This window comes from Cyprinus carpio, chromosome B12 (assembly GCF_018340385.1).
Source record: "Cyprinus carpio isolate SPL01 chromosome B12, ASM1834038v1, whole genome shotgun sequence".
Taxonomy (NCBI): domain Eukaryota; kingdom Metazoa; phylum Chordata; class Actinopteri; order Cypriniformes; family Cyprinidae; genus Cyprinus; species Cyprinus carpio.
In genome coordinates this window covers 21,594,933-21,611,965 of record NC_056608.1, presented here as the reverse complement: position 1 = coordinate 21,611,965, position 17,033 = coordinate 21,594,933, and the positions used below count along the sequence as shown (strand labels likewise).

The 17,033-nt window shown below is 33.7% G+C and overlaps 1 long non-coding RNA gene across 1 annotated transcript in view; it reads right to left on the bottom strand.

The window, feature by feature from the left end:
* Nucleotides 1-17,033, bottom strand: part of LOC122139274 — a 137,113-nt gene that overhangs the window by 35,764 nt on the left and 84,316 nt on the right. The window lies entirely within an intron of this gene.

Sequence of the window (17,033 nt, the reverse complement as noted above, 5' to 3'; positions counted from 1 at the left end):
TCGAATACTGACTGACCTCTGTCAGGTTCCCTATACTCACATTACAAAGTCCACCAAAATTGGAGCTCATAAAACAATTTAAACTTCAATGCTTTAAAGAAATACTTCTGCCATAAAAGGGGAAAAAAGAAGAATCAAACGGAATTATTTATGTTTGAAAGGTATTGGTAATCTCACTTTCCAAGTGTTTGCCAAAGCACAGACCTCTGAAACAAGCAAAAACTCACTAACTTTGTTCCATAAAACTAAAAATCTCTAAATCATCAGTTACTGGACATTCAAAGGCTTAAAATCTCTGCAGTCTGCTGGGCTGGTGTTCCATTTATCCGCCCCCTTTCCCTGTGTGGATTACTCTTTAAAATTTAAACCAAGCATAAAACCAGCTCAGGGAGTACTTGCAAAATCCCTTGTCAGCCCCCATCCAATTACTCTGCGCTGGTTCAGTGGACATCAATGACAAATTCCTCTGTTCAGGGATAATTAAAACAGATAGGTTTGATGCCCTAGCATTGTCTAAACTCTGCTCATCAAAGAAGAGCACAAAATCACCCTCTTATTACTTTGAATTGTTGTGCAATCTGTAGAATACATATTAGAAGACTTATGTTTAGAAGATATTTTTGACTTCAGAGGCCTTCCACAAAGCGATAAGACTGAACATCAAGCTTCATCTGCAGAGACTAGAAAAGCATGCTTTTAAAAGGTAAACATGCCATTTCTGACCTCACTCTGAACTGCCCATAAATAGCAAATCCACCTGGAGTTTTTGTTAGAAGCATTACAGTATACTCGTTCATTATTCCCAGTGGTGGATCTGGATTTGGGTTGTTGATGCACAATGTGCCCAAGGACTTTTTTAAAAAACAACAACAACTATTTTAGATTAATAGCACATATTTTCTTCAAGGAATAGTTCACAAAAAGTTTGTTTCTTAATCAGAACAGATCTTGAAAAAATTATTACATCACTTGCTCACCAATGGATCCTCTGCAGTGAATAAGTGCCGTCAGAACATCAGAGTCCAGACATCATTTTGAAGGCACCCATTCACTGCAGAGCATCCATTGGTGAGCAAGTGTTAAAATGCTAGATTTCTCCAAATCTATTCCAATGAACAAACAAACTCAGTTAAGTACTGGATGGCCTGAGGGTGAGTAAACAGTCAGCAAATTTTCATTTTTAGAGGAACTATTCTTTTAACCACCTTTTTGTCTTTGTTAGCTCAATTTAAACAGTGGTGAGGCAAATGGAAAAGACAAGTATTCCAAGACCTCATTAAAATGCTGTCCTAAAAAGTTGCATGTTTAATCATTATAAAATATTTTTTAAATGCCATTTAGATGGAGTAGCATGTCCAAAAGTCAGGGTTTTATTTTAGCTTAATTAGTTATTGACAGCACAAGCACCTCTTTGCATCAATAACAAACTGTATTTTTTTTCCCTGCCAACTAAAGAATTACTTGTCACGACTCACTAAAAGCATGCTTCTGTAACTTTTTTTGATGAAATAATGCCTGCCAAGACAATAGATGTATATGAAAACATCACTGAATCATTGCACCTGTGTCAGCCTTACATAAGTCTTCCCTAACACAGGATGGCAGCATTAGAGTTAACCCTTGCATTGCTCACACAAAGAAATCTGGATTCACCAAAACCAACTTAAACACAACTACAGATACAATTCAATGCAAATAAATAAACACCTAGTATATAGTCCTTAGTTGTTTACGGTTTTGTGGGGCAAGCATGCTGTTATCGACAAAGTCTAGTTTACATTGCAGCATATTCTAATCAAAAACTGCACATCTAGACAAGAGTCGAGTGTTTTATACATAATGCACTGTGACCAACCAAAGCTGTTTTAAGTGATACTTGATTGGTTTAACCTAACAGAACAGAGTATATTTTAAAGCAGACCTTTACATTTAGCAAAATTCAGCTCTAACGCTGATCAAATACACCTGAACCAGCTAATGTAGAGTTTCAAGAGGACTTCAAGGTCAAACCTGTTTGATCAGGGTTGGGACTGGACTGTGCTGGTAAGTAGATCTCCAGAAACAGAAAATAATGATAAATATAATGGATGGATGTTTGAATGAAATGACACAACAATAGAACGATAGAACAATGGATGCATGGAACAACAGAATGACAGAACAACAGAACAATGAATGGATGCTTGGATGGACAGTTGGATGGAACAAGAGAACAAACAACAGGATGGATGGATGATGGAATGATAGAACAATGGATGGAAGGATGGAACAAGAGACCAAACAGAATGGATAGAACAGATAGAACAATGGTTGGATGGATGGATTGATGGAACAACAGATCGAAAAAAAGAATGGATCGAACAGATAGAACAATGGATGGATGGAATGATAGAACAATGGACAGATGGCTGGAACAAGAGAACAAACAACAGAATGAATGTAATGGTTGGATGGACAGATGGATGGAACGACAGAATGATGGATGGATGAAACATCACATCGAACAAAAGAATAGATGAACATATAGAAGTTGGAACAATGGATGCATGGAACGACAGAAGGATGGATGGATGGAACAGATAGAACAGTGGATGAATGAACAGTTGGATGGAACAAGAGAATGAACAACAGAATGGATGGAACAGATAGAACAATGGAGAGTTAGATGGATGAATGATGGATGGAATTATAGAACAATGGATGAATGGATGGAACAACAGATCAAACAAAATAATATATGGAACAGATAGAACAATTGATGGATGGAAAGATTGATAAAGCAATGGATAGATGGATATATGGATAGATAAAACGATTGATAGAATGAATAACCGATTAAATGTCCATGCTGGTCCAATTTGATTTATAGTAGTTTGTTGCTTATCCATGGTATTCACCAGCAAAAAAAAAAAAAAAAAAAACAATAAAATGCTCAAAAGCACTGGAATGCCCACTGTTTAAACTAGTTAAGAAGCCTAATAGGAACACCCAGCATATCTGGTGACCAATGCAGGGGTATCACATCTGCTGGGGTTAAGAATAGCAAGCAGTGACAGAAGTTATCCTCTTTGGGAATATTTGGATACGCAGTCTTCAGAGACGGCTGTGATAGGATCTGTAATTGAGCCAAAATGAGTCTTGATCTCATCCGACCTCACATTGCTTCAATCCATCCATCTCCACTGCTCCTGCTGTTTTAGTCTATCAGGTGGTGTTTGTGGGAAGCCGAGTCACCTCCAGATACACCTGCGTGCTCTTGGTATCTTCACAGTGACAGCGGAGCTAATGGCAGCTGACGCAGCCCCCTCGCTGTGACATGAAGTGTCTGTAGAGCTGCAGACAGTGACGTCTCAAAGGACTAGATTCACAGTCACAGTCAGTGAGTGAAGAGTGGATACAAACACGCACATACTCACTCAGAAGATCTGTAGTGATTTACACGAGTGCCCACGCATGCAATCACATATACAGTACGACTTATCCACACTGTTACTATACTATACTTTACTATAATATCAGCTAGTTGTAATGAATGGTACTTCAAGTTCCATGGCTTATTGGGAACAGATATACTGTACTAAATATCTTTGATCAACCAACTGGAACATGCTTACTTTGCAATGCCCAAGCAACCACCTACTTTAGAACATCAATAGAAACCACATAGGAACGCCCTGATAACCACTTACAACTCATGCCAGGAACGATAAACTATTTTCCCCCCTAAACTTGACTCTAATGAACCATTTATTTATTTATTTCTGAAAAAAAAATTTCACTAAAATCAAACGCAAATTAAAAAATAAAATAAATAAATAAATAATAATAATAATAAACAGGACGAAAAAAAAAAACAAACAAAAAAAAAAAAAAAAAAAAAACATGTCAGATGTGACATACATAACAAAACATAAAAAACAAAATCTAATTACAGACCGTACCTTAAACTAAACTAACATGTCAGAATGTGACATTCTTAAGAATTCATATAAAAGGTTTACACAAGCTGTTCAGCTCATTTAAGGTGCTCTGACCTTGTTTTTCAAGGCAGATCGACTCATCTGTCATAGAATCACTAGTCAGTGATTATTTGACAGCATGAGACTGCACATTTCTGTCCTAATGTTGCAATTCAGAGATGAGAGGAATACTAGAGAGAGAGCGAGATAAATGCATTTTTTATTTTCCTTGACAAGTAAATGAAGCTTTTGTCGTTTAACAAGGCTGTCAGTGGCTGGCAGCAAGCGACTGCTCGGTTAGTCGGGGTACAAGCTTATAATCTTCCTCAACCTTCCTGCTGGAAAATGAGCCTGCCTGTCACGTTTCCTTCTCTTTGCCCACTCTCACAGACAACCTTGACTCTCTTTTCCTGAACACAATCGCTCAGAGCACTGACAAGAGAGGATGAAGCCGACTGCATGTGGTGTCATTTGTGTTGCCAGCTTTGGTGAACTGATTATGTTTTTCAGACTCCTGGGGCCTCATGTATAAAACTTTTTGTAGATTTCATCCTAAAATTGTACGTATGCACAAAAGCTAGATTTGGCATATGCACAAAAGTTTTCAGATTTATAAAACCATGCCTACACCAGAACCTGTGCAAAAATCCTTTTATAAATCCCTGTCAGCGGATGATTTTGCATACATGCATCTCCTCACCAAAATCACCATATATGGAGCTTACAACGCCTAGTTTTACTATGCATAACCCCATCTGCATATCATTTCCATGCATATTCCCATCGACATGACACCATGTTTAACACCGTCAAAGGTACAAGACATTAGGAAAATATGACATGCGGACTAAAAATGCAATTTGTGCGGTACAGTACATTGCTAAAAAAATCATTCACTCTCCTTGTCTTGTTTTCAAATAAATATATCAAAATGAATGTAAAAACTAAATTGTATAAAATACTTCTCAGATAATCTTTTTAGAATAGAGTGGATCTCTTTCTTTTCAACTGGCCAAAGCAGTATATAATTGTTTCAAGCAAATCGATTTTTTTAGGATATTTAAATTCACTATAGTTTAATCAGAAAAACGGTGTGTGTAAATAAGTGGACATAACTGTCTGACGCGGCGCCACTGAGAAAATATTATAAAAAAGAAACATGCAAATCTCATCATTTGCTTCAGATTCTATCCTTCAATCACAATGCTATTTTCATAATGGTCTGAAGATCTCAGAAACACCTCTGTGCAGCCTTTGTTGTTCAGTAGGCTAACATATTCGGATAATTTAAACTTGCCAGTGGACCGTTCGACCACTGAGTCCACCACAATATCCAACAAAATCTAAATAATTGATCATCTTTCAAAAAATAAATAAAAAAAAAAAGAAAAAATTAAATAAATAAATCTCAACATGAGATCTGCAGTTTAAAGAAACATTACTGTGTGCCTAGCACTTCTCGCTGTCATTAAAACAGCATGCAACAAGAAAAGTGATGCAACAGCGCATCCAGTAAAGATATGTCTAAATATCTAAATTCATGTTTTTGTTTAACTTTTGAATAATGACTTTATGTAATGTCAATGCTTAACTCCATTAATGAGCAGAATATTTAATCTAAATGTGTATATTGAAAGGAAAAAGGAGTCTGAAATCATTAGGCTTCGCTATTACGCCAGTAAAAGAGTGTGTACGCATGGTCTAGAGTACCCGTACAGTACACACATATTTACCAAGTTTATTTTTTTTTTTATAAATCCCAATATGTACGTGGAAAATTGCATACACACATTTCTATGCCTGTTTTGTGCATACGCAATGTTTAAACATAAGGCCCTTGGTCATAGAGGTTACAGGCCAGGTCAAAATTTTAATCTTTGCCACTCACACTGCATTAAGTATATTCTAAATATATTCCTGTATCTTATAAATGTAAAAAATTAATAAAAACATTATTCACATGTGTTAAAGTACTCAAAGTGATTACATCAGTTAAACGTATCTTTGAAAAAGAGATTTCACTTTTGAAAAAACCACCAAAAAAAAACAACTAGTGCTAACAAACGATTAGTTGTGATTTGAAGTTCAAATGCACATTTGTTTATAAAGTTCACACTCAACTTTAATATTAAATATATTTATACAGTATATGATATTAATTGAAGGACATCAGTTAAATGAGTATAAAACCACTTACAATTAGTGCAAACAAAATATTAATTATGAATAATCTGAATAAAACCACTTACAATTAGTGCTAACAAACGATTAGTTGCGATTAATCACATATAAAATAAAAGTTTTTGTTTACATAATATGTGTGTGTGTAGGGTGTATATTTATTATGTATATATAAACACAAGCTCTGTTATATTCTGTGATTGTCTCTGAAGAGCGCCAGCCCTCACACGTCACACGCGCTGTGTGAAGTAAAGACTGAACACATGGTCAACACATCCCAAATCTGTATGGCCAGATGAGATGCAAACTACGTTTTCTCGACTGGATAATCAGTCTCGCTAGTAAAGTTTTGATAAAGGCGATTGCAGTGGCGTAAAGGAGTCATATAAAACGTGTGCGTCCGTTATGGTAATGTGTGTATGAGCGCTCTTGACGCACTGATCGCATATTGTATTTATACACAGACATTTCATTAACATTAATGTTGTTTCCATACACATTCACCATAATGTTTTGATTTGTCATGTTTATGTTGCTGTGTTTAAATATAATGAATGGATCCATGTACTGTAGTAGCCTACATATATGCAGTCAGCAGGTGGTTGGTTTACGATGTTTTTTTGTTGTTGTGGTCCTGTTCGGTATTGCAACTTTTGACTTATCTAAAATGTAAAAAAAAGCTCTTTGCTGTTGCACTGTACACATACTATGCAATTATGAAACATAAATAATATTTTGTTCTTTGGTGTCCTTTTGGAGTTTCTAAGTGTTCTTTTTTTGGAAAGACATCTAAATTTATCTAGATTTTTTCATCTAGATTTTTGAGAATCACCCTTCAATCTTTTGGTTTACTTTGCTGGATATAGCAAATGATGACAAAATGAACATTTGAAACGATAAATGGTCTATGGTCTTAATTTTGTGAAGTGTGCGATTAATCACAGAAAAAGGGTGCGCTTAATTAGATTAAAATTTTTATAGCTTGACAGCCCTAATATGAATATAAATATATACATGCAAATACAAGTAAGTATATTATTTACAAGTAAATATATGTTGTATGTGTGTGTCTTTATTAATACAGAATAAACATACACAGCACGCACACACATATATTATGTAAACAAAAACTTTTATTTTGGATGCGATTAATAGTGATTAATCATTTTGACAGCACTACTTACAATATTTTCTTTTTAACCAATATTAGGAAATATCAAGGCTAATATCTCCATTAACATAATTTCTCTATAAATGCATGAAAATGTTATTGGGTTCTTAGGATAAAATGTTGAATAATTACAATTTCACATTAAAATCCTCCCTTTTTTATCTATCTCTACTTTTCTAGCTCAAACATTACAAAAAAATGTTGCATTTAACATTGATACTGGTGAAATAACACCAAATGGTGTTTCCTTCCTCTGTCATTAACACTGTTTTTCCACTTGTATGCTGTACACAAATGTTCAGAAATTGCATTAAATTGTTTATAAGTGACAACAAATGCATTTAAAATGTCACAAAATATTTATTCTTCATATAAATGCTACTGTACATCATAAAAAAGTATTTGCATCACAGGAATAAATTATTTTAAACTGTCATAATTTTTCATAATATATATATATATATATATATTAGGGCTGTCAAATGATTAATCACGATTAATCACATCCAAAATAAAAGTTTTGTTTACATAATATATGTGTGTATACTGTGTATATTTATTATGTATATATAAATACACACACATGCATGTATATATTTAAGAAGAATATGTTATGTTTATATATTAAATATATTTATATATAATATAAAATATAAGAATATAAATATATAAATGTATATACATGTAAATATTTTCTAAATATATAATGTATGTGTGTGTATTTATATATACATAATAAATATACCCTGTACACATACATATATTATGTAAACAAAACTTTTATTTGGATGTGATTAATCATGATTAATCATTTGACAGCCCTAATATATATATATATATATATATATATATATATATATATATATATATATATATATATATATATATATATATATATATATATATATATATTAAATGCAGCCTATTAAAATGTTTTCTTTTTTATTTTCTTTCTTTCCTTTTTTTAATAAATTCAGCAAAACAAATAATTCAAGGAAAATAACACAATTTTACAGCATAAAAGGAATAATACTGACATTTTCATGCATGGAAGTTTTTGGGAGTTTTTTTTTTTTTTTTTAGTAGTGGACATTGGGTTCACACAGTTGGTTTGGCTTGAGTTAACTTGAGACCAGAATGATGTTGTGGGTGAGGTGTCATGTGCGCATTTGACAGTCAGAAAGATTCGACATGAGGTGCGTGGAAGCCTCAGAAATCTGTTTGGTCATAATTCATTTTATAATAGGTGCACTGAAATGGTGGTGGTTTAAACACCCCTAACTAGTATTAACAGCAATGCTTGCAGTAACACAGACCACTAAAAGCTGACAGTCATCAACCCAAGCCTCATTCCAGATGCAAACTGTCCTTTGTAATAAGCTAAATCAATGATATGGGGTCACGCTGTCTATCCTCTGCACTGACAGACAAAGCGATGTTTACAACGCAAGTCTAATTAATGCCGTGCTTGACTTCAGTCCGGGAGATAAACAGGTTTGCAACTAGCATGGACTTCCACAGGAAGAGTAAAAGAGATGCGGCTGAATCCGGATTTGCTAGTGATGCATAGAAAATAAGCGTTCCACAGTACTGTGTTTATCTCCCACTGATGTACACACTTTCACACAAAATGTCTTTGGTCTGTTGAATGTGCTGCGGTAATCCAGGGCTAGGAAACGCTCTCCCATGGTGAAGTGAGGCGGATCACAAATGTTCTCTGCTTGTGGATCCACATGTGGGCCCAATTCAGAGTGATCTCTCTCACACCCCTTTATCCCTGTCTCTTCCTGTTTTTATTTTTCTCTTCTCTTTTTTGCCTCCCTTTTTCGGTATTGTGTGAGCATAACAGAATTGTAGCATTAAACGTCCTTCCATTTTGGACCACTGGATCGTGACCCAATTCATAATGTTAGTATTATTCTTAAAGCAATAGCTCACAAAAAAAAAAAAAATGCTAGTTTGGTAAAAATGTACTCAACCCTCAGATAATCCAAGATTCTTCATCAGAACAGATTTGGAGAAATGTAGCATTACATGATTTGCTCACCAGTGGATCCTCTGCAGTGAATGGGTGCCGTCAGAATGAGAATCCAAACAGATGATCACAAGAACATCACATTAATCCACAAGAATCAACATAACTCCAGTCCATCAATTAATGTCTTGCAAAGTGAAATGCTGCATGTTTGTGATAAACAAATCCATCATTTTAGATATTTTAAATTTAAACCGTTGATTTTGACCAACATATTATCCATAATAACACTTCTTCCTATGAAAAAGTCCATTCCCTGTTGTCCCAAAACACCAAAACTCAAAAAATAATAAATACAAAAAAAAACCAGTTTGCATACTATATGTACGTGTACTGTGTTTATTATGTATACATAAACTGATAAAAACACACATCAACATATAAAAAAAACACACACACATAAATATTTTATAAAAATATATACATATATATTTTATATTATTATATTTTATATTATATATAAATATATTTAATATATAAACAGCATATTTTTCTTAATTATGCATGCATGTGTTTGTATTTATATATACATTATAAATATACACAGTACACACTCACATATTATGCAAATAAAAACATTTATTTTGGATGCGATTAATCAGATTAATATTTGTTCAGGACTTTTTTGTTGTTGTTGTTGTTGTTGTAAACAGTGGTTGATCTATGCATATTTCTCTCCTGATTCAGACCAGAAGTAATGGTTTGAAGTTAGAAATGCATTGTTTAATTTACAAATGTAGCTTTTTGATTCACAACATGTTGATTGATGGGTTGGAGTCGTGTGGATTATTGTTACGTTTTTATCAGCAGTTTGGACTCTCAGTGTGATGGCACCCATTCACTATAGAGGATCCACTGGCTAGCAAGTGGTATAATTCTACATTTGTCTAAATTTTAATAGATACTGTACACAGTATAAACATTATTGTTACAGCACTTACTTTCATGTTAAAATATGCATATTAAAATATGCTAAATTAATACGAACCCACAGTATACTGACATTTATAAGAATCATTCATACAGGATGCACCAGAATGATTTCCTCATGTTAGACAATGTTCTTGCATTACATTCCTTCAAATGAACATCCAGAGAAGGACTCACTGCTGTAATCTAGCATACCTTGGTAAATCCTGTTCCCCCAGTGTAAGCTTGTTATAGCTGGTGTTCACTGGTGTACAGTATCCCTGGGTTTTCTGAGTGTAGGTGTGTGTGGTGTGTGATTTCTGCATGAAGGATTAACAAAGAGCCAGAGAAACGCTTCTGTAATCCACAGGTCAAACATGGAAGTAGGTAAATGTGAGTGTGCTCTAAATACGACTGGCTTACAATGGCGCCTGGCCATGTTGAGTGTGTGGGCATCTGTTGTAGACACAGATAATCTTCTTTCAGGTTGAATGACATGGCCAAGTCAAGTGGAGAGAGGCCAAGAGCAGCAGAAGAGTCAGTGTAAAATATCACATGACATAGAATGCTCACACATAGCTTGGAATAAAAATAAAAAATTTGTCTTGCATTGAAAGAGGGATCAACTCTGAGTAACCTCCCAGAATACCCTAGAAACTAGATGTACTAAAAACACCCAGAACCCCTTAGCAACTAATGACAACACCCTAGCAACGTAGCAGCAAGTTCTGATGAGAAATACCCACAGGGATATTGAGCTGTCGAAAAGCAAATACAAAACTCATGTTAAGTGCTTCATTGGAGGGAATAAAAGAAACATAATGTGCTAAATTAGATAAAAGATTAGATAAAAATTAATTTCTTACAGATGTACCACACCGCAATGCATTGTTTCAATGTCTACACATATTAAACTGGGTTCTCACACCTTTTGGTGAATACTTTCTAGTCAAACAGTTTAGAGCAAAATTACTGCAAGTTATTTTGTAATTAATTAATAAATAAATATATATATATATATATATATATATATAAAGCAAACATTTATGAAATAGATTTAAAGTAAGAGTAAAGACATTTATAATGTTACAATAAAACCCTATTTTCCAATAAATACTGTCTGAAGTCTGTTCAAAGTATCAAGGTTTCCACAAAAATAAATAAATAAAAAAAAATTGAAAAAAAAAAAAATTATAATAAAATAAAAACTTTTCAACACTAATCATCATAAATGTTCCTTTAGCAGCAAATCCGGATATTAGAACGATTTTCTGAAGGATCATGTGACACTGAAGATGTAATGATTCTAAAAATTCTGCTTTGCATCAAAGGAATAAATGACATTATTAATATATATATATATATATATATATATATATATATATATATATATTATATTAGTTAGCCATACTTAATTTAGTTTACTGTAGGTGTGATCAAATAAAAATACCAAACAAAATAAATAAATTACATTATTTATCAACAAATAAATAAAACCATATCAAGCGTAAGAGACTTCTTTCAAAAATATTTAAAAATCTAAATCTTAACAAAACCAAACTTTTGAACAATAATCTAAATACAACTAGAAAAAGTAAGTAATAAAACTTTATTTATGATTTGTAATGGATTTTATCTGCTTGAACGGTTTTTCAAGGCCTCATTATTTTACATTACACAGTAAGCAACAACTTAAACAGTACTAACACTAACTAAATGTCCTTAAAATTGAACATTAACATTTTAAGGTCCATTGCATGAATGTAGCTGTAAACTGAGGCAGGAGGTGAAGCACATTTAACTCAACACAAACATAGCTGGTTTTCTAAAACACATGTAGTTATATTGTATCTAGAGCAAAACGTCATAACCATGGGATGTTCCCTGCTGTATCAGAGTCTCATTTCACACATCATAAAACCTTATTATTTGAGTATGTCCTTGCAATACTGTAATACTGTGAACTGCAGTGTTTTTCATTGACAGTCTCACCTGTTCACTCTTAAGGAGTATAAAATATTTAATAAATCTTTAGTTTTGCTGTAACTCGTAAGACAGCAGGGTGGTGATTTTCAAAGCAACTAGATGTACAAAATGCTTTGATCCGCTGAGACAAGATTGTTTGAAAGAGGCTACCTGGTAAACAAGAACAGCTTTGTAGTCGCTGCCTGAACAGCTCTACTTCATCTGGAGTGATCCATGAATTCTACACATCCAAGACACTTCTGAAGGTCATCCTCATAATATTAAATTAGTCTGACATTTAGCAACAGTGCATTGCATACAATGAGACGGAGCCCGCCCACAATTAATGACATCATGCATTTCGGACAAACATGCAGGTTTAAGGTAAAAGGATAGTGAAAAAAATTAAACTGCGTCATCATTTACTCACCCTCATGTTGTTCAAAAAATACAGGGAAAAAAGGCAACTAACAGAAATAATATGGAGTAACAATATTAATAAAACTGAAATAAGTGTATAAATCACTAAAACTAAACTAAAAACTTCAATTAAAAAAATAATAATAATTTAAAATGTAAAATATTAACAAATACCATAAAGTGCATAAATATATATAAATATAAATCTAACCTAACACTAAAAACATACAATAAATAACACTACTTCAAGCACTTTTTTAACTGCTTAAAACGAAACCAACTAAACCAAAAATGCAATACCAAAAAAAAAAAACAAAAAAAAAAAACATATTATATATATTTAATTAAATAAATGTGTAAATAAAATTTAATATGATATGATATGCTATATGCACTTAAACTTTGAATAAAGCTTTTTCAATCAATTTTGTGATCCAAGCTAGAGTCAATAAGAGTGAATCTGCTACAACAACTGTAAAATGTATTTATCAATGATTTACAGTCATTAGCATTCGCCCCTCTGCTGTCTGCTTCAGATGAATTGCAGGCAGAGACAACGATGGCTTGATGAAACAAATCATTGTGAATCCCTGCGCATGCTAATGGAGGAAGGATGACGTGCTAATCACTTACCTCATTAGCCTGTGTAACGGGATAATACAGGGCAAACTAGTCAAATGTGGCTCCCTTTGTCACCACTATTTCAGCAGTTTTAGTATGCGTGATAAATTGTGAACTAGTTAGCATCCTCATTCTAGCAAGCAGACATGCATTCTGGGAAGTGACATATTGCAGGTAAAGGCTGACTGCTAATTCTTGAAGTAATCCCTCTTTATCATCTTAAGGAGAAGAAATCACATTAAAGGGATTGCGTCACTTATACAAGATTTCCACCACGTCTGTTCGACAAAGGTGTCTGAGCCGTGTCATTTTCTATTATACTGCCTGCAGGGTGAATCTATGACACCCAGGACTCTTATATTTTATATTTCATGCTAATTTAACCTTTAGTACAAGAGAAATATGTAGCTGAAATCGGCAACTGAACAACATCTGCATCTTAACATGTTATATTTTACCATTGCAGTCTTTCATAATTGTAAACAGAATGATGACTGGACTTTCTTGTTTACCTGCTCTTTTCACATTCGCAATTCTTTAAAAGAGTCGTAATGTATTTTTTTTTTTTACACTTAATTATCCCCAGTTCTCAGAACATCTATTGAGTTTTCTTTCATGCTGCCGGCAGTTGTGTAAAGATTACACTTGTGCACAGCAGAGTCTAATGTAACTCCACTTAGTATGAGCACTTAATTATGAACTTTGGGGGAAAACATTTAGAGAGCGCCAGATTCCTTCCTGAAAAGCTGCTCGGAAACACGCACAGTTGTTTGGGGGTTTTGGAGAGCAGAGGAAGCGCTTCTAATAGGATTTGGGATCGATGTTTGTGTCAGGCAGGCTTGATGAGGTTAGAGGGGTTAAAACAAGAGAAAACAACTAAAAATATGTTTCTGACATTCTGGAGACAGTGAATGCCTGAACAAACAGTGAAGTAAACAACTGCCAAAAAAAGCCCAAGCAAGGCACATTTACCATAATGCATACTTGCATGCATTTTCACATTATCACATTGACCATGAGTCTTAAAGTTGTACCTACAACACAAAGTAAAAATGCAGCTGTTACCAGATATTTATACCTGACCTAATACTTACAAATTGGTATAACCTAATATAGATGGGTTGATTAATTCTTGTTAATTGTGTTAAATATTTTAATAATAATAATAATAATAATAATAATAATAATAATAATAATAATAATAATAATAATAATAAAACAGTTACTTTAGGTGTTTTCTAGGTTACCAAACAAGCAAAACACATGATGTTTCAATGATTAAACTAACTAACTAAATAAATAAATTCATTAATAAATAAATGTTATTAGGACTGAGGTCATAAATTTTGAATATAGATGACCAATGCAAATAAAATAAATAAAATACAATAAAACAATAATCTAAAATAAAATAAAATAAAATAACCTCAAATAAAATATAATAAAATAACCTAAACCTAAGTAAAATAACATAAAAAAAAAAAAAAAAACTTAAATAAAATTTAAGCATTAAGGTAATCTATTTAGCATACACAACCTCAAATAAAATATAAATAAATTAATTAATAAATAAAAATTAAATTAAATTAAAATGTTAACATTTTTAATAATAATAATAATACAAAAAAAACAGTTAAAAAAATAAAAGATATTATTGTACATTTTTGTGCAATTAAACATTTTGTATATTTTTTTGTCCAACTTAATGTGTTCTAGAATGATAAAGTCCCTACTCCAAATACCACCTGCTTGACTGGCAATAACAAGTAAGTGCATTCCACAGATATGATAAAAGCCTGCTAATTGCTATTGGATATTTCCAACCTCAGCCTTGAAACACCCCAACACACAAAAGAAAACTACACACGTCAAGCATATTTCAGTCTGGAACTATGCAGAGCCAACTGTCCTCATCACGAGTGTAGTTAATTCTTCACCCAACCCAAACAAATCCATTAATCTGTTTTTACTGTCCCATTGTGTATCTTCTCAACCTCTACGCCCTGCCTTTCAGATCCTTCCCCAGGTTTTCCAGGGAAGCACTGCAGACCCTTGTCCCTAGGCATAGAGATCCCTCCTGAACGGCCCTGAAGCAGGCAGACGTGGGCAGCGCTCCATTCCTGAATCTCCTCCACCAGTGGGTTTAAACATAGACACAGCTCTGTATGTGCGCCTGCAAGCAAATAGGGCCTCTGTGGCAATCTGGCAAACAGACTTTGCCAGTATTTCCATCTATCCAGAATGCCTGCACTGTGCCCATGTGGTCAAGCAAGAACGAGTCTGTGTATGTGTCATCGGCGCACCTGGGACTAATCAATTCTGCTGCTACAGACAGATTCGCCCTTGTGTTACAAATCGCAAACACTAGGGACTCTCAAAAGTGCACATGGGCGGTAAAAGAGTGCCATCACTGTCTGTGTCATAATTCAAAGTGGCCAGAGTCTAGCTCTCTCGGGCAGATGGCATAAAACTACAGCAAGATTAGCCGGCCTCACTGCCATCTGTGAACAAAACACGTACCTGTGATCAATGAAGAGAAGGCTGCGTGTGAAAGACCAAGCAAACACAGCTTTAACAATTAATGCTTCATTACCATGTTTACCATGTTTTGTAACTGGCAGAGATGCAGTGTGATTTAACTACACCTACATGAACGGAAGCATGATTTGAATATGGGTGACACAAGTGTCGAGAAAAGAAAATCTAATATAAACATGTTGGTTTGTCACCCATGCTGCCTTCAAGTCATAAAATGAACACTCATAAGAAGAGCACTTATGAATGGCAAAATTAACAACAGGAAACTTTTCTTAAAGACTTTCCAACATGGGGGCGTTGTATGCATGGTCTATACATACTGTAGTTGATGGTAAGGTGGTTTTGGTTATATATGCTAACACATATTCGTTTGTTTACGTGCTTAATAAATGGAATAAATACCCACAAAAAATTGTGTATGAAAAAAAAAAAACACACATATTTTGCTTTATTCTGTACCTGAAGCAGTAAAACAATGTCAGCTATATAAAATAAATAGTCTAACCCATGCATTTTGTTCAGACCAAAATAACTTAAACACTTATTAACTTGAAATAACTGTAACTAGGGTCTATAGCACCTGGACTGAGTCTGAAGTCCCCTGCTCTTTTGACTTATGGCAAAAAAGCATAAAAAATTGCCAAACCTACATCAATCGCTACAAAAAATAAATAAAATATCTCAATATATTATATATAATTCATAAATAAATAAATAAAATCTATAAAAACATAAAATAAATACACTGCATATACTATATAATTATAACTTTGGTCAAATCCATGTAAATCATTCTAATGAAAATACAAACAAACAAACACAAATCTAAATATATTTTATAATTTTAATAGATAAACAAACAAACAGTTATAAACAACTTTTGTGTAGACGTTATGGTCATATGTCAAATCCACAGACTTCAAGTGCTCACCATGTAAGCACATCTTTGTTTCTAGGTGGACTGGTAGACCACATCTCCTGCAAGTTTTATGAATTTATTCAACCAATCCAACTGTAACTGCTGATATTCTGCTACTGCTCATAATTCTGTGTTGAACACGCATCAGACAGTCAGCAAACAGACTGTTGGTGGTCTGTAGGCGTTCGGTCTGATGCTGAAACTCGAATTTCCCAGGAGGCCATGAAGGCAGCAGAAGATACTAATACTGATGCTATTAAAACCACCCAACACTGAACAGCAAAGTTCTCAGAAGAGAAAAGAAAATCAGACTCA